General features: G+C 32.8%; 1 long non-coding RNA gene across 5 annotated transcripts in view; it reads right to left on the bottom strand.

Annotated features, from left to right (window-relative positions):
• LOC111026454 overlaps positions 1-3,857 on the bottom strand; it is a 65,314-nt gene extending 61,457 nt beyond the window's left edge. For all 5 annotated transcript variants that reach the window (XR_002603702.1, XR_002603699.1, XR_002603701.1 and 2 more), the window contains exon 1: positions 3,618-3,857. This is a non-coding gene — a long non-coding RNA (uncharacterized LOC111026454). The remainder of the gene's footprint in view (positions 1-3,617) is intronic.
• Positions 3,858-26,301: the final 22,444 nt, after the last annotated feature.

Genomic DNA, 26,301 nt, shown 5'->3' with positions numbered 1-26,301 from the left:
AGGGCGGGCGGCGACAAGACGATATCCTTGAAATGCTACCGCATATACCCATAATAATATTGGTATATCGTATATGATAATGATGTTATGCTCGTATATAGGACGCTATAAACGCGTAAACGGGGCAGGCAGCGATTAAGCGCAGAAACGGTCGTAGCGTGATTATATTATTATTTTGATAACCTACATTTAAATCGTTTGGCCGACTATATTATAATATAGGTAGAGTGTAGGCTATATTATAACGCGAGGCGACGAGAGTCGTTTTTAATTAAAAAAAAAAAAATCGACGAAAAAAATAACAGACGCAAACAAAATATAGTACTGATATAATATATATTATAATAAAAATAATAATAATATTAGATAAGGAGTTATACCTGCATATGTACCTGTTGTACACTTCGCGCGTCGAATCACAAATTTCGCGCACGCCTATTATGCACACGAGCGCGCTCCCGTTCTTATTTTTTACGACACGTGGTAGGTAATTAAAAACAAAAATAATAATATTGTGTTTAATTATTACAATTTTATAGGTACGCTGTAATGTATATATATAACTCGCGGGTAGAACGCGATGCGGTTTGAAAACAGGAAAATATCAGCTCTCAGTCAGAACTGGTTTCGATAAGCGAGTACTATTATTATTATTATTATTATTATTATTACTATTACTACGGGTCAATAAATATTATTATATTATGTATAATATTATCGTCCGTGTGTTAGTGCGAGCAGATAAGCTCAAAACCGCGCCCGGTCCAGATTTGATATGCGGTGTGTGTGTGTGTGTGTGTGTGTGTGTGTGTGTGTACTCTGCAATATAATAGTATTACTTATATTATTTTGTTATTTTCATTATTATAATATATGTCTGTGCATGTCGTGATGTGTTTGTGCCAGTTGATGATTTCTCGATCCGCTGCACAAGGGCAACTAAATATTTTTTTCCTCCAAACTAACCTTTTCAACTTGTCCCGCGATATCTCAGTAAGCTGTACACTCGCGCAGACCGAGAAATACTGATTTACAATATACATATAGCCATATCCATATAGGTAAATATTTGATAAAATGTTTTCGTTCGATGCTAGTGTTCATTCTATATATTATAGTTGTTTAATTTTCGATAGAATTTTGAATTTACATACAATATCAGTTGCGTACCTACCTAAGATTTCTGAAAAGGGCGATAGGCAATAAATAACCTTATAAAAATCAAATTTGTATTGTTAGTACTGTATATACCCTTATATTTATCATGAGGCCAAATAAATAATATTAAGATATTGAATTTATCCCACTGAAATGATAATAACAATTTTAACAACTTTTTATTTATGTTTAGGTATTGTTGTCTCGAGCGTCCGATCTAATACTTTCTTTCTTCTGGGAGATTTTTTTATAAAAGACTGGTTAATATTTCTTTTTCTATTTGGCAAAAATACGGAAGATCTTGGGTATGACCACTTTGCTCAACCCCCACCACCGGCTACGCCACTGAAAACAATATATTACACACCCTACAGGTAAAACGAGCCTTGCTCTATATTTCTTGCAAAATCGAAAACTGTCTTCTAAAGTGTTCGTATCATCAGTATAATATAACGTGAGAATGTCCAAAACCCGATTGCAATGACCACCTTGCCTCTGATGTCGATCCCACAAAAATCAAAAACTCCATTGCAGTTTTATTCACAGTCTGGACCGCAACTTATGTTTTGGGGCCTTGGGAAGTGTCTATAATATAACGAAATTATAATAACACGTATACACATTGCGATTTTGTGTATGGTCTTAAAAACACCAAGAATATAATATATTGACCGTCGAAACGCGTGATTGCAGTTACACTGTAAGTATTATTTTTCTTTTGATATAAATTTATCGATTTCAGCAAACTATACCTATACAGTCCTAATTTGCATTTCGGTTTCACAATTTGAAAATGTCATAACAATTTCGATAATTGAATACGCGCGCGTGCAGTGTCGTATATTATAGCGAGGTAAACATAATATGTACGACATGTTCTAGACGACGAAAAAGTAAAAGTTACAATCGCTTATTTTACTTTTGGTGGTGCCCATACGGCTATGTACCTAAATGTGATACGCGTAAAAAATAAAAAATATAGTGGTTACTCGAGCGTGGAAAACGGATTCATATAAATAATAATATTATACATCCGATTAAAAGCGGTACCTAAATTTGCGACAAAACAAAAAAAAAACTCAGCTGTGGCCGATTGTGGTAATAATAAGATAATTCATTATTTTATTATAAAATCACGTGTATAATAGTATACTGCAGATACAATTTAGATACAAGCCACAGCCGATAAAATCGTCGTTTTGAGTACATATTTGTATACGGCTGACAGAAATTAGATCAAAGAGTTAGGACTTATAAACGGCTTAGAAGCGGATGGATCGTCAATAGTCAATACCCGGAAATAACCGATACCTACATCGATTATATTTTAAATGATTAATACGAACACATGATAGTGTTGATAAAAAACTCAATAAATATTAATAATAAGACATTCTGAGGGAGATGGTTGAAAATTATATATCTTAAAAGATAATAAAAAATAATTCAACGTTTCAATTTATTTAAACAAACTCTCATAAATTCTCAAAGCTTAAATACGCTCTAACTTTTTTAAAAGTTTAATCCTATTTGAATAGGTTATGTCACTTTAGTTATAAAAGTCGGCTAGATATTCAAATGCCTAACATCGATACATTTTAAACACTTATAATTATAACAAAAACTCCATTAATCGATTTAATGACAACGAGTGCACCGTAAATAATTGAGTAGCAGTTTGTCATTTTTATATTTAGTGTAAGTACGCATCAATTTTATCGATAAAAATCTCAAGAAATACAGACAAAAACGCATACAAGTTTTAAAAATAATTATACATCACAATAAAACAAATATTCTTAGAATTGCTCAGAATCAATATAGTAAATTTTAAGTGGTTGTAAATTTTTTTTTTTAACCGTTATTTTCGCCAATTTTCTCGGTTGCGGATTATACTTAGATCATGTATTATGTAGTTTTATCGAGGGCTCCGTGATAAAATTAATAGCTGTGGATATATTATTAATTATTATTGTATATCTACTGCGCTACGCGCTCTCCACATTAGCCCCAACGACAAAAAACGATTTATCTGCCGCGGTGGCGCCAATCGAATCGATAATAATATTATTATAATATATACGTTATGAGTATGTATAGTGTATACGGACACTTGCCGGCGGCGGCGGCTGCTGCTATATATATGTGTGTGCAATGTGCATGTTTATGTATACAAATATGTGTTATAAGGGTTCATTAATAATCATGCACATATTAAATAGATTATAATAAATCGGTGGCCCTCGGGTCAAGTCGCTGAGCGTCGTCTTTCGTTCAATATATTATTAAATAAATGTGTATTATAAAGTATATATATCATATTACTATGTATATCAGGGCGCAGGGGTGGCCAAAAGATCAATCTCTGACGTTTTCAAAGTCGATCCCCCACAGTTAGAACTTATTAGTATTATTACCATAAATTTAGTAGATACAATTATAAACTGAGTTGTACTTACATATTCGGCTTAATCTGTTTGTGTGACATAACATTTTCTTACATGAAAGTCTTAAAAGCTGAATACCGAGCTGACGAACAACACTTTCTGATGATCATTTAGCGCAGAGTCTTCATTTAGTAGTTAACAACTTTTCCCAGAAGGCCAGATTATAATTTAACTGGTAAACGATGTATGCAAAGACATTCTTCTACACCAACTGCAGTACCTACAATGTTAATTTATTTTGAAATTATTTAGACGTTTTATGTTAAACACTGATTTTTAGATAACTTAATATTTTATTTTTTCATAAACATAAGAACCTATATATTTTGTTCTAAATATCGTAGTGACAAAGACTATAAAAAATATGAAAATATTGTTTGTGCGTCAATCTATTCTTACACAACAAAAATATTCTTAGTAGATCTCTTTCAAAAAAAGTTTCGGCACTCATGATGTATATATTGTTATATATGATTATAAGCTACATTGTATGATAATTATTATTCTGTTAAGAGAATATCGAAAAAAAATTTCTTCTCTCTTCATCGGTAAAATAATTAAGTATCTATAATATTACATATATATATATATCGGTACCAGCAACTGCAGATGACAGCTGCAGTCCACGGATGATTGCAACCAGTTAGGTCGGCCATTAAACAGTATACACATATTATTATGTGTATAATATTATCATACATCCATACAGGTACATAATGCGAGTAACATATAATCTGCGCGGTGCAACGAACGTATAATATAAGTTTTCGTCCGCTAATTGGATATACCTTTTATATTTTCACACATAAACATGCGTATCCGCGAGTATATAGATAAATTTTAAAAAAAATATGTCAACCGTAATGATAAAAATATAAATAACGCCAGTTCGTATCATATATATATGTATATACAAAGAGCATTTATTTTTTTAGAGCAGAAGCGTACTATGTGCACAGAATATACTTGGTTTGTTGACAATTTTTTGCCGTCGAACTGATTGGTACGATATAAGTACCACAGTCAGTGATATAGGTCACTATATAGTGACATATTGATGAAATCCAATGTTTTTAAATTCTTGAATTTTACCCAAGGAGTGTCTAGTTGTGATATACACTTCTGTTCTAATGTGAACACCACAGAATGTTTTTACTTTACATTATTTAATGGACGATTTTATTGAAAATTTCAATGTGCCTAATATTTAAAAGTTCCAACAACCAGATTTTGAATAATTGCCGCAGCATTGAAGAAAGAAGGGGATGAGCATGATTGGTTAGTCACCCTGTATGATAAACACAATGATTAATTATAAGTACTACTATATTGAATGCGGTGGGTATACGTCTTCTTCGACTGTGCGTCTACAGATTTCTAATGTACCTACTCATACAGGATAAGTAGTGATAGGTACCTGTAACCACACTTAAATGAGCGAAAAGTAAGAAAAAAATGTAAATTTACTCGCCGACCGTGTTAACGTACACTATTATACACTTAATGCATGCAACGCACACTCCGTAGATCTCGGCTCAAGAGCAGCGTATAATAATAATAATATATAAAATATATTTTATGTGATAATATATGGCATCGTTTGGCCGCCGTCGAAAACACGTGAGTTTCACGGTTGTCGGACGGACGCATGCCGATAACCGTTTTTCACCTATTAGGCCCGCTGAACATAATATATCCTACAACAACACCCGTTAAAGCCGTTTTTACGGTTTTCATTAGTCACAAACGATATAATAATAATAATAATGTGTAGGTACAAACACAATATAATAGTGATTCTTGTATCGAAAAACACTCATTATTTCAAAAAAGACTATAAACGTTTTTGAAAATAGTTTTTTTTTTTAAACATAATTTCAAATCATCGCTAAAACACATTTCAAAATAAACTTTTTTTATTATTTTTTAACATCCCGTTATGATTTTTTTACTTACATTAAATCACATTGAACTACATTAATTTTTATTTTATATTCTGAAGTTACTGAAGCAGACAAGTTTTGGAGAAGGTAAACATCGCGGTATGTACCTATAAAAATCGAATTTTAAATTAAGGTAATTAATTAGTTATAATTTATAACCAGATAATAAATTTAACGTTTTAATGATCCAAGTGGATTGGAGAGGATACCACAAAGATTATCGGTCCACTTATCCACGCGCTCATTTTACTTGAATAGTTATCACTATACATGGTTAGGATGTTGTTGCATTTTGAATATTCTTTTGGAAAGTCCAAATTTTGCTTAATGAGATAGAAATCCGTTTCACTTACTGCAGATTAAATGTATGCTATGTTTATTTTGCATATTTTTGCATATTTTGAAGATTTTGAAGAACTGTATACTTTAATATTTCGAAATTTTGTAGGTCATATTATTGAGTTTATCTGTACAATTTCCAAATACTTTAATTTTTTTTTGATTTTCGTTCTTATTTTTTTTTTTTTTTTTTGTCAACAAAAATGTTCGATTTTGTTAAATGCTTAAACATGTCTATGTCTGTGGTTTCTTTTTTTTTTTATAAATGTAAATTTTTTTTTTTTTATTGCAACATTTTTGAATATAGCTTTTATTTTCTCGTATTACAAAAAAATATAAATATGCATTTATAAAAAAATACTCAGGCCACAGATACGCATTAAATAAAATTTAAAATTTTCATTGACAAAAAAAGAACACTAGCTAATGCGTAACACAGTATTTTCTAGTGATTATATATTTTGTCAATTTTGCATAATAACAACTTATTTTTAAGGCTATATTTCGTTTTTTTTATCACTCGTTTTTTGAATGTTTTTTTTAATGCTTTTGAAATTAAAAGTGTTTTTATATAAAAACGAAAAAATTACACTGTTTATTAAGTAGTAGGTATTACTCGCACACGATTTAAATTCCGGAACAGTATAATTGTGATACATTTACATATCTAGAGCTTATAGATTTGCTTGAATGCTCGATGTTTAAAAATTCACAATGATTTCTTATTCGTTACAATACATAGTTATCTAATATTTATGGGTTTTCGATCATCGCCGTGTTATTGTCAATGATGTATGTCATCATCGCCGTTGTTCTTCTTTATTTAAACGACATGAATAGATGGATACCTAAGGTAATTTTTTACTGCTTCAGATTCAGGACACATCGTGGACCTCTTTTTAAGAGTAGAATATTCTACGGCGAGTTATACGCACACTGCTGCAATAACCAACCCTCGATGTTATTCCACCGTTAAGGGTGTCTCGGCCGACTAACCCACGATATGCCAGAGATGCGAATTCAATTAATATTTTCAACCGACGTTGAAATAAAAAACGAATAGTTGTGAGTAAGGAATTATTACTTGTTTACTATTCTTATTAGTGACTTCAAATAATGGAGTAAGGAGGTGAGACGGGAGAATTTTTCAACGCTAGCATAAATAAAGAAATTGATCCCTCGTATCACTACGTGGACTGAAGTCAGAAAGGGACAGTGATTGTATACGTCAAAAAATAGCTTACATATTATTTTTGTGTACAACTGCCATAATATTCTAGTAAATTTTATTGAAAAATACTCGAACTTAGCCTATATAATATAACTCTTACTTTCAGGATATGCACCCAGAAATAATAGCGTTCTCGTTTGTTTATTTTTATAAATAACGTAACCTAACCTAGCCATTACAATAATTATACAAAATCTCGTATTACCAATAAACATACGTACCTATCTATAATATATATACCTATTATTGATCGGGCGGATATCTATTTGACTTAAATTATCGAGGACACTGCCCGCGAACACAACCTGCAATATTATGTTGATGATGATGTGCGAACACGTGTTCGAAGCGTAGAGAATTATATTTGGGTACCCATATACTTATATACACATAATATTATAATAATTATCGTTGAAATATATACGACTTTAAGGAACCTATATATTATATATATATATATATATCATATTTCATTATATAAGCGCAATAATTCGCGATGTGCGCTGGTTAATTACGCGTATATTTGTATACCTATATGTGTGTGTGTGAGTGTGTACAGATGAAGGCGCTCGACTCACAGAGTTTTATATATTATTATCATATGTGTTTAACGCTCGTCGAGTCGGATCAGAATACAATTACAAGGTTTTATGTAAATTTGGTGGGTACATTATAATATTATTATATATTATATACATACAAGATACACCCATTAAGCGTGTGTGTGTGTAAACACGGTTTAAAATATACGAAATCAAATTATTTTTATTGCATTTTAAGTAGGACGTCGTACAAAGTGTACAGATATATACGCACACGCATACACATGTAATAGGTGTATATATATACAAGTAAACTGTATACATAAATAAACTGTACGCGCTTTATGTGAAAGTTTCGGGTGAGCAAAAAATGCACGCATGTAATGACGACGACGAAGACGTGCTGCAGAATGTATTTCGCGCGTGGCAAATGACATATTTTGTGATTTATTGAACAAATAATATTGTTATTTTAGGCGTCGACGTAAACAAAAATAATCTTCTTCCGATTGGTGGTCGAACGAGGACACCCCATAACATAATGTACGCTATCTATCACAGCTGATCACTACACATGCATTGTGATTAGCTTAGAAATATTTTTTAATTATTGTGACGGAAACACTTTATATTATATTTTAAATATTACAATAGTTTGTGATGATATAATATATTATATAATTATTGCACAGGTACCTAACTAAAATAGACACTGTGTTATTCTAAAAACTGTACTTGGAGGCACGAATCGGTCTGGTTTTTGTTCAGATATTCAGATGGGATCATATCCATTGTACATAGAAAATATTAATCATCACCAAAAACGAGAATCAGAGAAATCAGATGTAGATTCGCAGAGCTCCACCAGAAATCTCACGATTTTCGGTATAGACGAATGACAATGTCAATAATTATTTTTTATTATACAATGTAATCGCCCGTCCCCCAGAATGTTATCGTCGTGATTTTATTTATTTTTATTTTATTTTATTTTACAATACGGGACGAACCCTTTAATACATGAATATAATAGTATAATAATAATAGTTTTAATAGTTTATTGAAACGTGGCTCAATATCAGAGAGAGAATGAAGGGTCAGCGTTGGCAATGCTCATAAGACGGATGATCGGTGAGTTAAGATAGTGATGTACTTATAGTATGTTTATATTACACATTATTGAGGCATATGTATATAATGGAGATTTAAACGAAATGTCGCGATCCGACATCGCATCATCGCGCATCTAACCTATATAATAATAATAATAATTGTGCCCATATGGCGTATACCTATATACCATATTATATATGTACCCTCAAGCTACCATGATCTATACCGGTGTTTTAATACTTACAGCTGGGTGCTTACATGGAGGTACGTGTCTCGCCGAGTCACGCCCACCGTTACAATAATGTAATAACAATGTATACGTACAAATCGCCACGGCATGACGACTACGACGACAACAGCCGCGTCTAACTATTACTGTCGCGAGTATAATATAACATAATAATAATATCTGCCAATGGTGTGCACGTCATATTAGACTTGTGTACCCACGCTCCGTAATACAATATGTAGGCTATTATATTATACGAGTATATACGGTGTGTACGACTCGTTATTATAAAAACGATGTCCCGTCGTCCGCTGTCGGACGTTGTCCGGCTCTCGTCGTGCCAATCTCGCTGCATTTACCGTGGTTGACATTTTCACCCTATAATAATATAAGTCCGGTATAATATATATTTTTCTCTCCCGTTTGGCGCTTCGGTTTCTCGTCTCCAAAGTGTGTCGCAGCCGCCTGCTGCAGTGGTGTTCGCCGACCGAATCGGGTCCATTAGCGGGGCGGATCTACAGAAGTGTTCCTGCTGCATCACGATGGTGGCGGCGGTGGAGGCCGCGCGCCGTAGGACCCTGTCGAATAATATATATATATATAAAGCAGAGGCTGTGACGACGAGGTTATCGAGACACGGTTGATCCGTCGCCCGCAGTAATAAGGGGAGGGTGAATGAGGGGTAGCATAGATAAAGGAGAGGGGGTGAGACGGCAAAAAGGGATTCGTGATTGCGGACGTGGCAGAAGCGCGGGGTACGCCTTACCCCCCGTCGATACATATATATATATATATATAAATGTGTATATGGGATTAAGAAGGAGAAAGTGCAAAGTACGAGCAGCGAGAACCGGAGGGCTGACGGGGCACGTGACGAGGATACAAAAATATACCTTCGGTGCGTGGTCGGTGGGTGGCTGAGTGGATAGAGCGGGGCCGGGGGAGGGGGGACGAGGATACCTACTCTCCGACCGTAGACACACACACACACACACCCACACACAGCTATATATATATAAGTCCTGGCGGGAAAGCCGAAATCGTGCTCGGCGCGCCCGTAAAAACTGCGCCGGCAGACGTGACGTGAGCTCGTCGACCGTACAAAAATATATATACACGTATAATACACGCACACGTTTATGTATAGAAACACTCACACTCGCGAAAAACGGCGGGCAATAATATAAAAACGGAAGCGGCTTTGGAAAAGTACCCTCCGACGACGACGGAGGAGATGCGATGTCGGAGAGGCTGCAGCTGCAGCGGAGGGCTGTGCTGCTATATGTATTGAACCAAGCGATACCATCAGCCAGCTCGCGGTATTATTATATAATATTATTATGTTGTGGATACCAAATATTATATTATACAGGGAGCCGTATACCGCGACCGCGGTACAGTGGTCGTGTTGCCGCAAATTAAAACCTTCCGCATATATTATATATGCTTATTGGGTAATATATGTTTAGGATCGGACCGGTTTGGTATAATGACGGACAAAATTATGTCGTCGTCGTTGTCGTCGCAGCCTAAATTAAACGACTCTCTATCACGAAGATTTGACTATAATATACGACTTGCGACGAAAACCGAGCTATTACATCTATCGATAGTTATATATTGTATGTTATATTATATTAGGAATAAATTATTATTTACTTCGATAATAATACGCATAGGTCACTCTAAAACGATGCTGCGTACGTGTGCGATAATAAATAATAATATTATAATAAATCGCATAATCCACTATGAGAAGCGAGCTCGGGATTAGGCGGCGGGCGTAGGTTCTAGGTATACATAACGACGGCGTGTACACGCGCAGATCCGAATAAATTATCGGAGAATAAGAGAAAAGTCGACCGAAACGGTGGCGCTAATCTTGATAATTAATTAGTCGACGAGACGCGGCGTGCTCGACAATAATAATTTGGTGGCGGTGACGGTGGCGAGGTATACACTCCATTGGTATTACGATCATATATCCTCGCGGGCGAGTACTGCCAGGCACACAATAATTGTATCCTATTATTATATATTGTTGTCAATGTTAGAACGTGTATTTAGTCTATAATATTATAAACACAGTCGGAGATTTAGTCGATTTTTTAGGGGGAATGCTTTCGATTTTAGATTTTAAACGGAGAGATTGATGAATGTATATTATATTTATTTTACTACAATTTTTTTTTACTTGTACATCTGAATAAGAGACCTTTTTTAGAAAAACAATGCTACAAGATAATCAACTTCGAAGGAAGTATCTGTACTATTCTGTAGGTAGGAAATTGGATCAACTTTTATGTTTCAAAACTCAAAAGTAGACATTTCTCATTTCTTTTTTTTTTCAATAACACAAACATTTAAAATTATTATTTAAATAATTTTTTGGTAATTGCTTACCAAAATCAATAATTAATTTTTCAAATACAGCTCAGTTCCCTCTTATCATAATATAAAAATTATTACCCATTCCAGTAAATGAATAAAATAGCTAAGAATCGACCAAGCATTTATCTTTTAAAATTAATTTTGAATATACGTAGGTATACCTTTAATAAAATAAAAGGCCACCAAGTATAAAATCTGAAATATAAGACAAGATATTCAAAATGTAATCAACTTTTCAAATAATTCCAAAACACTAAACATTTCAAATCGTTCCAAATGCTATACCTATTATATGAAATATTAATGTGCTAGCCAACTAGAAAAAACTAGAAAATGTAAGATTTATTCTTCGATTTTTTGCACAATAATTGTTTTTGGCCACTAATCTCCCGTTAGTAAATTATTATTACCCCCCCCCCCTCTCACAACATCGATCACCGGCCTAGTTAGGTTAGGTAACTATCACGGATATGGACAATTCCGAGATCCGCTCTATAGTGTAGGCGTTCGTGCAGAAAAACCCGAGAGGCCATAGAATATAATAATAATAATAATAGTAATATTATAGATAGATACAAACCTATATAATTATACAGGTTGACATTCGAACGGCGGACGAGTGTATTGTTTGGGGAGGATGAACAAATATAATAACTTTATAATGACGATATTATACTGAACCTATAAAATATCTCTGTAGCGGTGTGGAGTACGACGAGTCGATTGTTTTTATTTTTCTCCCGGGCCGGTTGGGTAAAAAACGCCGAAAAAAATTCGAAAAACAATGCGTCGCGACCAACAACAATATAAATATTATTACCTATATATATATTATATAATATACGCGCGATAGAGGTATAATATACGACGTATGAAAAATACGTCCCGAGATTCGAGTTCGAGATACGGCGGCGGCGGATAAGCCACCGGCGCGCCTTTTCCTCGGTGTAGACGCGGTGGGGGGTCCATCCGTCCGTCGGTCCGCGGAGCATTGTTGTTGTTTTCAAAAAAAAATGTTAAGGGCGAGGGGATCCCACACGACCTCTGCAGCGGAGTCTTTCTCCGCCGTTGTCGTGCTCACCGGTAAGAAAAACAAAAACGGAAACCGATCAAATATTGTTATTGTTACCATTAAGACGTATAATTTGTATTAATAAAAAATAATGTCTGTGGGCGTGTGTGTGTTACAGCTAAATCTTTCAAAATTAATTGTGGTACATATGGAAACTGATACTATAGCCTATAGAAGGCATTTTTTAAAAAAATTGTGCACTTTAAAGAGAGGCTCACGCAAGGATTTGCCAGCACACGAAAAACAAATATTTATTAGTTAGTATGCATAGGGTTGCCATTGGTTTCAGCAGAAAATATAATAGTTATTATAGTTATTATTAGGGCCAACACTTGTATGCATTTGCATATTTCTATAGGTTGGTCAAAAAATAGCTAGTTTATACCAAAATTTGTTTTGTTACCTAACGATGCTGTATACGAAATTTTATTTTGCATATTTTTACATATTATGGTGTTTTTGCATTTTTAGGGCACATTTTAGCATTTAGTATATTTTTGAAGCTTATTTAAGATCTTAAAAACTCAGGAATTACAAAATATTAATTTGTTTCACTCATATAGGTACCTTATTATTGGCATTTCAGCTCATTTATGAAAAGAGGTAATCTAATCTTAATCGCTAATCATTAGAGTCAACAATTATATGTCCGTAGATCGGTAACAGTATCGCATAGAGATAAATATTATATTATATTCTATCGCACCTATTACAGCCGTCAGTCGCTTTTTATATTCGTGCGGTGCGTTATTAAATCGACAATTTTAAAGGAAGTTAGTGGTACAAATAGCACTAATATTAACAAAAAATGTGAAGATGTTTTAAAAAAAAAATGGTTTTGATATTCTTACGAAAATTTCTAAAGTATTATCCGGTGATGTATCTATGTTAGAAGGCATCCCAGAAGATTTGACCAGCAACGATTTGTTGCATTATAAATACGCACCTTTTATTGATGTAGATTGTTCCTTTTCACCCCACAAAAATTTGTTAACGGACAATCGACGCTCAATGCTGTTTGAAAACTTATACAAATCATTAATTGTTCAATGTAATAACATCGGGTAAAAATTAAAATGTTTATAATCTGATTAATGTTTTTGTTTAACTTATTAATTATTACTTTAATTTAAATTTTTAAATTTTTAATATTTTTTAGTATGATACATTTTTGTAAATCATTATTCATTGGCAATAATATTGTATTATAGTATAAATAGTACAATACATAAAAAAAATTAATCATTTAATCATTTTTTTACAGTAAAATTTTTTTTAGAGCATATTTTAAGGGCATATTTTGGTAATTTTTAGGGCATAACTGCATACATATTTTATAGATTTTTGGGGCATAGAATTTTTGACCCTAGTTATTATAATAACAATAACTGTATATAATTGTATAACTGTTGTGTTATATATTTAGTCAAAACTAACTAAATGCAGGACGAATGTGTTGAAAGTATATACAGTTTACATGGAGTTTAAGACAGCTATTTGGATAAATCCAATATAGCATTATTTAATTTGTCATTGGCAATCCTCCGCAGGATCAGCTATAATAGACTAAAAAATATGCATCTACTATATGAAATCAGAGGCCCAAAAACGGATGACATTTATCTGTACCTATAATGTTTTAGACCGATTTCCATCACATTTTCGTCAATATACGAGTATTCAACAAGATCCGTAGTGTCGTACAGGCAGCTACTTTATTCTTTTCGAAGCAATAGAATTCATGTCAAATTTAATAATTGACTCATGACCTCCGTTTAAGACTATGTATGTCCACGGGCATAATATTTTAACTATGTGTCATATGCAGGGGCCATAATGTAATCATAGAATATTACTCTGTATGGCTTGAGCAATGCTTTACAGGATCAAGGATCAGCTACTAAATAATGTGCATGGGACATCAGAGATCTACATACAATAACAATACTATATGTTAGGGTGATTGGCTGTACATAATATTACGCGGAAGATGACTAATTTTAAGACTATATTTTTCTTTTTCGACACTTCCCTTTAATACTGACTCGGGCTCTTGAACAGGATTTTTTCATGGTGGAGGGTCAGTGACTGACCTACACCGGAACTCCGCTCATCAGAACGAGGAAGCCCATAAACGAAAAACAAACGGATTTTGCGAATGTCCCGCGTGCGAGGAATGAAATGATCAGCGGATGCGACGGTTTTGAAACGGTAAAAAATAAAAAACCGTTTGCGAATTCTTTTTACCCGTTTTTTACCGGTTTTGCCAATCGGCCCGGAAACGTGCGTTGTCGCCGCCGTTCGATCATTATAATAATAAAAATAAATATATTACACGCATTATACTATTATATAACTCATATTATTATGCAGGCAGGCAGGTATATTATATGGTTACGCGCGCATCCGTTGCGACTTATACTCGAGCGCTTGCGCACACTGATGTTTATATATATATAGGACATATAAGTACATATTGGGTATTATTGTATATATAGGTATATAGTATAGGTACATAGGCGCCTGCAAAATCTTCGACGCTCCGCGGTCGTGGGAACCGATCGATCTGCATATTACAATAATATAATATTATAATGTATAATATGCATATAGGCGCGCACGAAGAGGTTCCTCTCCGTATCTGTAATATTCAATACCGTATCAATGGAAAGGGTTCTCTGGCAGCGCTTCGTAACAATATAATATACGATGTGATATATAATATTATACCCGCGATCTCTCGGGCGCGTATGCAAAAAAGGGTACGTCCCGCGTACGCATATGCAGATGATATATCATTCAGCGTGTGATATACGTATATATTATATTATATAGTACGGCCGAGCGGTGGGTTATACCCCGCCGCCGCCGCCGCCGTCGTCGTCGCCGAAGACACCTATTTTAAATAACACACAATCGCGCCCCCTTCGTTTTTACGAAATCCAAAGCCCTCCGGTCTCATCCTCCGGAAAGTAAAATTCAAATGAACCCTTTTTTTCTCATGGTCTCGCGGCGGCGTCGACCGAGGGACGGAGGGGTGTAGCGGCAGCAGCAATAACAGGTAGATCTGCCGCGCCCCCCTCGCGGCGCGCCCGTACATATGCAAACTAACGCTTTAAAAAAAGAATAAAAAATCATAATAATAAAACTACACTAAGTTACCATTCAAATTTTATGCAAAGGGGCCTTCCTTCCTATACGTATATGCGTATTTATACACACATAACCCTTTTACCGACGATTTTTTTTCCCAGGTAACAATAATAATAATAATAATAATAACAGCAGCCGAGACGATAATAAATAATAATAATAGTCTAGTGCGTATTTGTATATAGGTATATGCATATTATATAAATACAATAAAAATAATGTGTAATAACATTATATAATGCGGTGTGCGGGGTGCGGGGTAGTGCCACGGGAGAGGAAACGCGGGGCGGGATCGTCCGGATATAGACGCGATGATGAGATGAAAAACGAGATGACTACAATATTATAGGTGCAATTCGATGACGACGAAGATGGGTTCTTGGGGGGGGGGAGGTTTACAGTGTCGCAGTGTCCCGGACTCGGCCGTTAATTTTCGTATGGTATAATCTTCATAATATATGTTTCGTTATACCTAGGTATTCCTCTATTGATCTGCGGGTGATATCTGTTGTGCGGATGCTGCACGAGCAGAGGAGGAGCGGGTGCAGAGAGGCTGCTGCTTAACGCCGCGCGGTTACGACAGAACAAAACCGGCAAAGTTGGGAGTGGAACGGAAAAAAAAACCGTTTCTTTTTCATCCCTCTCAACCCGTCCGCATCCGAAATATTATGCAAATTATAACGTTTTTTTTATTTGTTCATTCCGCGTTCATTCTTCTTCGTCATCTTATTTTTTCGCGACCGTTGCGTTCATAATATAATATAATAATTTATTATACAGTAATATATTGCGGTAGGTATGTATAGGTATGCTGTTGCACCCGGTAGTCCGTTATATTCGCGATCGCAGAATCCGACGTCGCCGACGCTCGTATACATGGTTTACGCGCCAAAATGTGGTAGATAATATTATTATATTATACAAAGGTCCTCGTCGGCCGGTTCGAGTATAAAATATAATGTGATAATAATTATATTATTATAATACGGCGACAACAATTAACAAATGTCTCGAGGAGCGCGTGCCGCTCAAGTATAGTTAATAAACCCCTGCTGTATGTATGGTATATATATTAAAATATACACGAGTCGCCCCGCGTGTCGCCTCGTTAATATTCATCCGCGATAATTTATTTAGAATATTATTATTATATTAATTAAGATTCGTATGTATATATATACATATATGCACGGATGTACCTGCGCTGAGGTGTCTACGCCAGTTGCTGCTGCTGCAGCAGGTATACCCTCCCGACAAGATAAAAATCGAGAGAGTGCACATAACTCGAACACACACACACACACACACACACACACTCATAACAATCACAATATTATTATTATTTTCTTCCATCTAGTGCAATCATATTATTATTATAATTCATATATTATTATTATTGTCATAATAATATCTATACAGTATACCGTATCGCGTGGTATGATATAGTCAGCGGCGGGTACCAATCTATCTATCTACTAAATTAAAGCAGACACGCGATATTATATTATGTAAATCGTGTCAGCGCGCGCGCGCGCTTTAAATAATATATACTTTCAGTTATATGATGTTATATTATTATAATGATCGCTTCATCGTCGTCGCTCCGTCATATCGACAATTAGTGTAGTTCGAGGTGAGTTAATCATTGATTACTACACGGTGTATAATTTACATGTATATATACCCACTCGGTTTTTCATAAATAAATATTATGTCATAACGTTTTTGACGCTGTCCATATCATACTAATTTTCTTCGGTCGACTGAGTCTATTCGGCCTAGGTTGCATATTTCCATATCATAATATCATAATATATATCAGTTCCTAACTATCGACTGGTGACCACTGACCAATCACTTGTTGTCGTTATTGTTTATACCCATACTTTCGATTTGAGAGGGTGAATCAAAACAAAAAATTAAAAAATTAAATGCAATTTGTTACCACTTCTTCAAGCAAACATTTAAAATATAATCAAACTTTTATCTATACCAGACAGAAATAGTGTATTAAATGGTTCTATAACCGTTTTGTAATCGTTTTTTAAACAAACCTATAACCTAACGAGATGTCTGCCATTGGACAGTTATATTTCAACAGTCATCCTTACACGAAGATAAAATAATATAGAGGGTTTAAGAATTTAATATATTATAGTTATATCGCAGTGACTGCATTCTGTATTTAAAGCACTCGTGATTTAAACAATCATAATACACACTCCCGTGTTATAGCTGAGAGGTTTATGCTCTTTTGCTCATTGCCAGATTGAAGATGAGTTTCAAATCTCTAAGTTTAAATGACCTGTTAACTGATAGAATATAGAACTATCTACTTATTATTTCAGTCATTAATTCTAAAAGTTCTCCCTGTGTAATATAGTATCGTTCCCAAGTCTTCGTCTACACTGCGAGCCTTTAAAAGCACCTCAAAGTATTTTTGAAAAACGAATACTTCACACAACACATAATACGTGTGTATTGATTGTTCATTTGTTAATTTTTAGTACAAAAATAAAGTGTTTATTTTCAAAAGGTCGTTTATATTATTATATATAAAATTTATAAAAATATATACACTATACAGCCCCGATAGTATCTACTGATTGGGTCACGTGGTTTCCCATTGTCCCCACGTTAAAGCGCATTCACAGCTCACCAGTCACCACGGTGGATCGTGATAATCCATGATGAACACATTGCCCGAGTAAGATTGAACTTTAAACTACATACAGTATAAACGGAATAGATAGGGTATTAGATCAAAATATATGGCTGAACACGCATGGTTCAACCAATCACAGTTCAATAATATTTTTCAAGTAATCACGTACTTCCCGTTTCACGGTGAGCTGCGAAGGCGCTGTTACCGTCAACGGAACTATATAAAAGTGACCATCTAAAAAAACCTAATATCGACAGCGACGGCTGCGTAATAGGATTGACGCCAACGAACTAGCGGGGATACGCTGACGATTCACGATCACAATATTATACCGGTTATGCGGGATACCTATAGGTACCATACGACATACGACGACTATAATAATATGACCATAATATATTATTGTATAACCAGTCGAAATTATATTAATATTATGATAATCGTATATTATTATCATGATTATCGAAACGAAATGGGCTTGCGAAAACCACCGATCGTTCTGAGACGACATTATATTTTTATATTAAACTCGTGAAAAACTCAACACGAATCTACCGGAATTCCAGTATAGAATAATATTAAAATCTTATTCATACGATTACCTATAACATTATTTTAATGTCATCGACTTCGAACGAAAATATATTATTATACTCTCGTAGTTATAATGTACGTACACTAATAATATAATTACATAGGTTAGCGTTAGATATGCGCAATAATAATATATACGTGAGTGAGCATTTCGCGTCTACAGTAAGCGCTATATTATATTAAATGTTATTTATAATATATACATATATGTAGTAGGTATTCGAATTTAATCTAAATGACGACGATTAGTCATTTTGGTGTAGTTGAGGCGAAAATATTTATATTTTATACTCGTTAATGGTCGTTGCTACTTATGTTAGTTATATTATAGCGGTCAATGGTAAGTTAATAACATTTAAAAAAATGTAGTAATATTATTATGTTTTTGCAAGCGTTTTCTCCTATACATTATATTATAGTGGCAAGACGCGTCAATAACCGTCAACACGAATATCGACAAAGCTTAAAATAATTAAATTGATTTCGTAAGCGATAAGTTTATAATATAGGTACCAGGTACCTACTTATTCAAGCGAGAATAAAAAAAATTGTTTTATTTAAACGCATAAAAGTTGCCCATAAAACGTAATTACCTATTGCGGAATTATTTTTTTCTACGATACGAACACCAGTGTCATCATTCGTATATTCTAATACAGTTGTCACAATATGTATTGATAAGAAATCAAAATTATAACTATCGTCGAGTTAAAAAGTCGAAACCGACTATATATATAATATGATTATTTATTATTCTTGCCGACCTAGCAGGTATCATTAATAATACAAATTATACATAATAAAAAAATACTATATCGCAATATATTATGTGAGACTCGCTAGCACCAGAAAATCATAAACAATCTAATTAATGTAGGGAACACATTTTTTTTTTGTTCTCATCCGGTATAGGTAACGTGATTAATATTATTTAAATGCCAGTGACAAAAAAGAGTGGACATCTTTTTTTAGATGATTTGGTAAATTTGGTTTTAAAATGTTGTGTAGTGTTTTTCTTTTTTTTTACCCTTGTGTTTAAGCAACATAAAATATATACTCAAATCGTTATTATTGAACGGGTTCAGTATCGTATTATAATGTATATTATTATTTATTATAATTTAAAATAAACTCGGCCACTTGTTTGAGTAAATTGTTAATATTATTAGTTTATTGAACGTAAAAATATTGGCTACAACTATTTTACACTCGGCTTACATTTAGTTTAGGCTTAAATTAGATTGTATAAATTGAGTTTATTTATAATTGTGTTGTTGTAAGATAATATGTGATTTGAGATTTTGACAACAATATATTATAATACGAAGACAATATTTTGAGCAATAGTAGCGTAACCGCTTAGATCCTGTTCATACTTATTACATATTACAATGTAATCATAAAACATTTAATGCAGTATTATAAACTCAATCGATATTCGGTCAATTATATGTATTTGCAAACACGTTATTTAATCATACTGTACTGCTGTAATGTGTTATTATTATATTATTATCATTTATGTTCCCGTACGTGGTTCATATATATACATATTATATAGGTACGCATACGGTATTCACATACCTTTATATGTATATGTATAGGTAAGTTATACGCTGGAGTGAAAAAACTAAACGACGTATAAATCTATTAACAATAAATGCGCGGTGTTTAAAATGAGAAATTACCTCTGCTATAGGTACCGTGCGAGTACGTGGGAACGAAAAAAGTACATTTATAAAGTAATAAATAAACAATAATAAAAAGTACCAGAAGCAAAAAAACCTGATCGTAAAATTTTGATTTAGCTTAATCGAAAAAAAAACCATTTAAGTGCGCTTTATAATAATACGATAATGTATATGATAGGTGCACTCCAGTGATGATGATGTGCTTACCTACACTTCACATGTGACGTTGATCCATCTACTATAGGTTCAATTGTGGCGATTTGCTTTTTTGTTTCAGATATACAGTCATATAGATCAAATACATTTTCTCGCAAACTATATTTTAGATATTTTTTACGTGTGTGTACTGTGTAATGATTGTAAATAAGAGAGAGAGAGAGAGAGAGAGAAGCTGTTTTTTTAATTTCTTTAGTACCTAGGTAGGTAGTAAATACCACGCACGACTATCGGCTAACCATTTTTTTTTTCGAATGATTTTTTTTATGTACTCAAACGGCATTGTAAAAACCTAATATTAATAATATATCATATTGATATTGAAATATTATACAAGTGGTGATAATTAATAATATGATGATATCTACCCAATGGTTCACGTCATATTAAGACTGGGCATTATAGTTTAAAAGTTAAAAGTTTAGTTAATTTGAACTTATTAACTTAACTTACTAATTGGATTTTCAATTAACTTTACTTAATCTTAATTAATTTACTTCTACGCCTTAACTTAAAATCAACTTATAATGTTTAATTTTTTAATTATTTTATAGAAGATATATCTTTATACTTGGTTATTTGTGAATTGTGGCTGTTTTGATGTATATATTTTAATAATAATATATTATTCAACATTATAGATTTGCTATATAAACATTCACTGATCATTAATAGCGATCAACATTTCTAACCCAACCGGAATAAGCCCGGGTTTTTTCCTGAAAAATTTGAAAAATTTGGTTGCATTCAAAATTTCTGGAAAAATGATTTTGACAAAAAACTGAGATGTTCTGGAAAAATTCTAAAATTTCATGAAAAAATGGTTTTTCCTAATGAGTTGAAAATGTAATATAAAGTGGAAACAATTCAATGATAGTAATCATAAAACATTAAAGGTTTTTGGGAAATACACTATTCAATATAAATATTTTATAGGTACCTACCATTATTTTTAGAACAAATATTAAAATATTTTTATTAGTAGTAAATACTAAATACCATTATATATACGCATTACAGTGACAGGTTTTTTAATCTACTTTTTTTTTTAAAGATTTTTATTTAGATTATTTGAAACGTAACAACAAATTTTAATTTTCTATAAATTTTATTTTTTTTCCAACTTCCCGAACAATTTGGATTATATTCTTCAGTTTTTCCGAATTTTTCGAAACTCGTGGAAATTATCGCTTTTTTTTCCGACATTTCTACGGAATATGTCTGTCATTTTGATCCCCAATCATTAAATTAAGCTATTGCAAATAATGCAGTATGATTTCGTAATATTATTTCACTACCTTTTATAGTAAATATTGATAGCCAGTCACTGCGATATTTAATATAGTCAATCAGTTACTTATAAACTTTTATTTTGTGATCATTATTAATTTATACTCAAATATTCGTCCTTCGTGCTTAGGTACATCGTATTGCACAAGTACACGGATGGCAATATACAGACATCTTGAAAGTTTATCAAGCATTTTTTTCTTTTTAATTAACTTAACATAGTGATCGAAGTTAATTTAAGTTGAAGATATTTGTTAATTTAATTTATACATTCGAATTGTCTATTAATTCAATTTTTAACTTAATTGAAAATAAAAAATAATTAATTCAAATGAACTGAGCTAAAAAAACAATCGCATTTACATGCAGTACCTCGCGTGTCAATAAATATAATATACTGTATACACCTCTTATAAATTATAATGTACGGTTGTAATTTTGTAAAGACGTCTTATAACGAGCTCGGAGTATGATTCAATAATATATACCAAATATAATACAAGCGAAACCCTTAAATACTAGTCACTAACATTTTGTCCACTATTCGGAGATGTCCGCTACTTAGAGGTGTCAGTTAGGAGAGGAATCACTATGTAATATGCTCAAACCTCGAAAATGACGATGACATGTCAATAATACGCAATGACGAATTATACGCGTGCCTCTGCAGCTATTGCTCATGTTATATTATAATTTATTATTTCGCGTAACCAAATCAAACACTGTGTTGTATAATACTATTTCCATAAGGTTTAAAAAATAGGTAGTTATAGGTTTATAATATATATACGACGACAAAATGTATGAATTTTAATCAAAACATTTCGCAGTGCACAATAATATGTACTTGTACGCAAACTACTTATGTATATATTATATGTGTATATTGTAGCTAGGTATATATAAACACAAGCGCATATATTATTATGTATAGGGGTTACGCGCGTGGTATATGCAAATGTGCAGAGTGATTTATAACCGACTATTGCAGCGGTACCGCGAACGGATATTGTTGTGCGCGAAATTTATCGAGTTTGTTTTTTACTCAACCTCCTCCCCCTCCCCCACCGTAATTGGTCGAACGAATCGAAGTTTTACGTAGGATTTATTTTTAAGCCACACCTCACCTGTGTCGCGGGTCCAAATTTTTCCAACTTTATAGTATATAGCAAATAGTAATAGTCAGGTACATATTTTATGTACTAACGTTATAAACATAATTTTTTTTTGTACATTTTTTACTATTATTATTTATAGATCTATTATTTTATGTGTAGTTGTAACACTTATATTCTGATGGACATTGGCTGCGATACTGATGGTCAGTTATTGGTTTTACAAAAACAAAAAAACGTTTCATCGCTAAGTTTATAGTAGATACCTATATACTCATTCATACCAGAAATTTTGTCGACACCGAATTTATAACCAATTCCACGAAATGTCGATATTTTAGTTTTCAGATTTTGAAATTAAAAATTACAAAATACGAATAATACAGTATTAGATTTTGATTACAAATATAAAGCATTGTACAAGGCTTTAATTTATTTTTAAATTTTAAAAACTAATTTTTCTACGAGCCCAAAAAGTTAACTGAAATATCTACAGTTCTAAGGCATGAGTAAAAGAGTATATCTAACTAATTTAATATTATACACCTTTAGGTATAATGCGACGATCGTACGTATCAAAGATCTCGAATTAAATATTATTTTAACTAAGCAGTAAATTGGCTGATCCTATTCCGATATATATTTTCAACGAGTAAACATTAGAGGTCAGCCTTTTTAATTTGTGTGTATAATATTATTATATTGGCAGAAATACACATTTTTTTTAGGACTGCTATCGACTATCAATATTATTTAGGCGCCAACGAAATATTATAATATTGTTATGTTCACCAAGAATATCAGATTTATGCAAACATCTTAAATAGTGACGCATCCGATAAAATAAATCAGAAACGATTTGAATACGTTTTTTTTTATATTTAATAGAATAATATTATTTCACACCTAGGTTGCGATGATAAAAACCAGTAATGTACGACGATAATTATTGTTTTCGCGTTGTTCGATTTGAATTCGTTTACCTACGTATATACAATAATGCGTGGGAAATAAAAAACAAATGTAAGCATGAAAAAAACATCGTATTTGCGAAATATATCGGCGCTATAATGCGAGCACGAGCATAATATAACGTAACCTAGCCTGTACGAATAAAGACACAAATACACGTTTTTCATCGTATCGTGTGATTCTCAAAAGTTTAACCGGTTTCTTTTTTCTTTATATTTATATATATAACGTGGCGCCTGTGTCGTTCGCGATAACGCGCCGGCTGCGAATAATAATATTTTATACGTGGTAGGTCGTATAGGTAGGTAGGTAGGTACCTACCACGATATCTCGATTTGGAAAAAATTTACGATTATTTTCGACGAGAACCGTTAAAAAAAACCATGCTGTTAATGTCGTCGCCATGCTTGCGCCGGGATAGATCAGGCCAAGACATGTTTTCGAAATAAATCGATCGTATAATAATCATCGTTCAAATATACATATCGATTTCACACTTGAGGTCAACCTAGATGCCATAAATTAGTATTTTTCATAAAAAAAAACCCCACTATATCGATACGACGCACGTGTATTGGTACTCGAATATTATAAAAAAATTAAAAATCGGTTGGCGATTGGAAATCGACGACCTTATTAGCGAGGTATAATATTACATCGTGAATATCAACGAGAAGAGTTAGTTTTCATAAATATAATTATTCAGGGCCGTGAATTTAATACACTGCAGCGAAGATCCGTGAAAAATGCATACAACAAATTATGTACTCGAAAATAGGAAAATAATGTGCAATGACAATTTCAAAGTACCTATATAAGCGTAATTTCGCAAAGTTAATTCACATTTATTATATTTATGGCTTTGAAGATACCAAAAATGTAATAAAAATATAATAAAAAACAGTTAGATGCGTTTACGTAGATGCACTAACGTTCAAAGTATGCAAAAATATTCAAAACAAAATTTCGCATTTTAAATGCTATTATATAATGTCTTGAATCAAATTTGAATTCAATATATTTTGAATTTTGAACGAAATTCATTGATATGCAAAATCATTAAATTGACAGTCCAACTGGTAATAATTATGTGAGTAACGGTCATTAATCGTTTGAAAATGAATACATAATATATTATATACATAGGTAGTTTTATATTGTAAGTTTAAATGAAACGAAAATTGAATATTTTTATATTATAATATTATAGTATTTTTATTTGTATATGGCTGCCATTGATTACAAGATAAATAAATAGTTGTTGTGGTTGCAACTTGCGTAATACAATTCTATATATTATATTATATTTTGTCAATTATGTGAATTGCTAAAGGCTTTATCTATATCAAACGTGTCCTGACATACTTAAGATCAATGTAATTCTTAAACTATGATAACTATAATATAGGCCTTTATATTATTATAGAGACCTGACCTTTATTATTTTCTTTATTATTAGAGACTAGACATTCGTGCTACTATCTAAGAGTACACTTAAAGAGGTCCTCACACATGGCTTTTGAGTTTCTTGGTGAAAATTGAAAATTGAATTTTTTGTTAATAAATAGTTGCAATTTGTTACAGACTACTTTTTTGTGTATAAATTGTGGCCATTAGTTACTCACTCAGTCTGATTTTTTGAACATACTCAAAGGCCATATTTTCAAATTTATTCTCGAATTACGTTATTGTACTACTTGAGGAAGTATCGTAGGGCGATACAAACTGTAGTTTTTCAGATGAAAAACTCTCATTTTTACTCTGAATTATTGAATAATTAGTGAATAGTTTCATCAAACATTTTGATGTATCTAAAACATGGTCTTCAAGTATATTTAAAAATTCCAAGAACCAGTTTTTGATTAACAGCATTATTGTAAAAATAAAATAGGGTGAGCATGATGCTAGGTGAATCACCCTGTACTTAAAGGGCAAAGTATTAGGCTTATAGAATCAAAAGATATTTGATGGGTTTTGACGATTTAAGAAAGGTTTAGATCATAGATTGAACAAGTTATTTTAGGGTGGCTTACCCCCGCTATTAATAATATTATTAATACCATCCCATCTCAGATTCATTTATCCCCGGGCAACATCGGGTATTACGGCTAGTATTTAATAATATTTAGGTATAAGAAGT

Source organism: Myzus persicae, unplaced genomic scaffold (genome assembly GCF_001856785.1).
Source record: "Myzus persicae strain clone G006 unplaced genomic scaffold, MPER_G0061.0, whole genome shotgun sequence".
NCBI classification, from domain to species: domain Eukaryota; kingdom Metazoa; phylum Arthropoda; class Insecta; order Hemiptera; family Aphididae; genus Myzus; species Myzus persicae.
The sequence above is the reverse complement of the archived record's forward strand: the minus strand, read 5'-3'. Positions and strand labels throughout refer to the sequence as shown.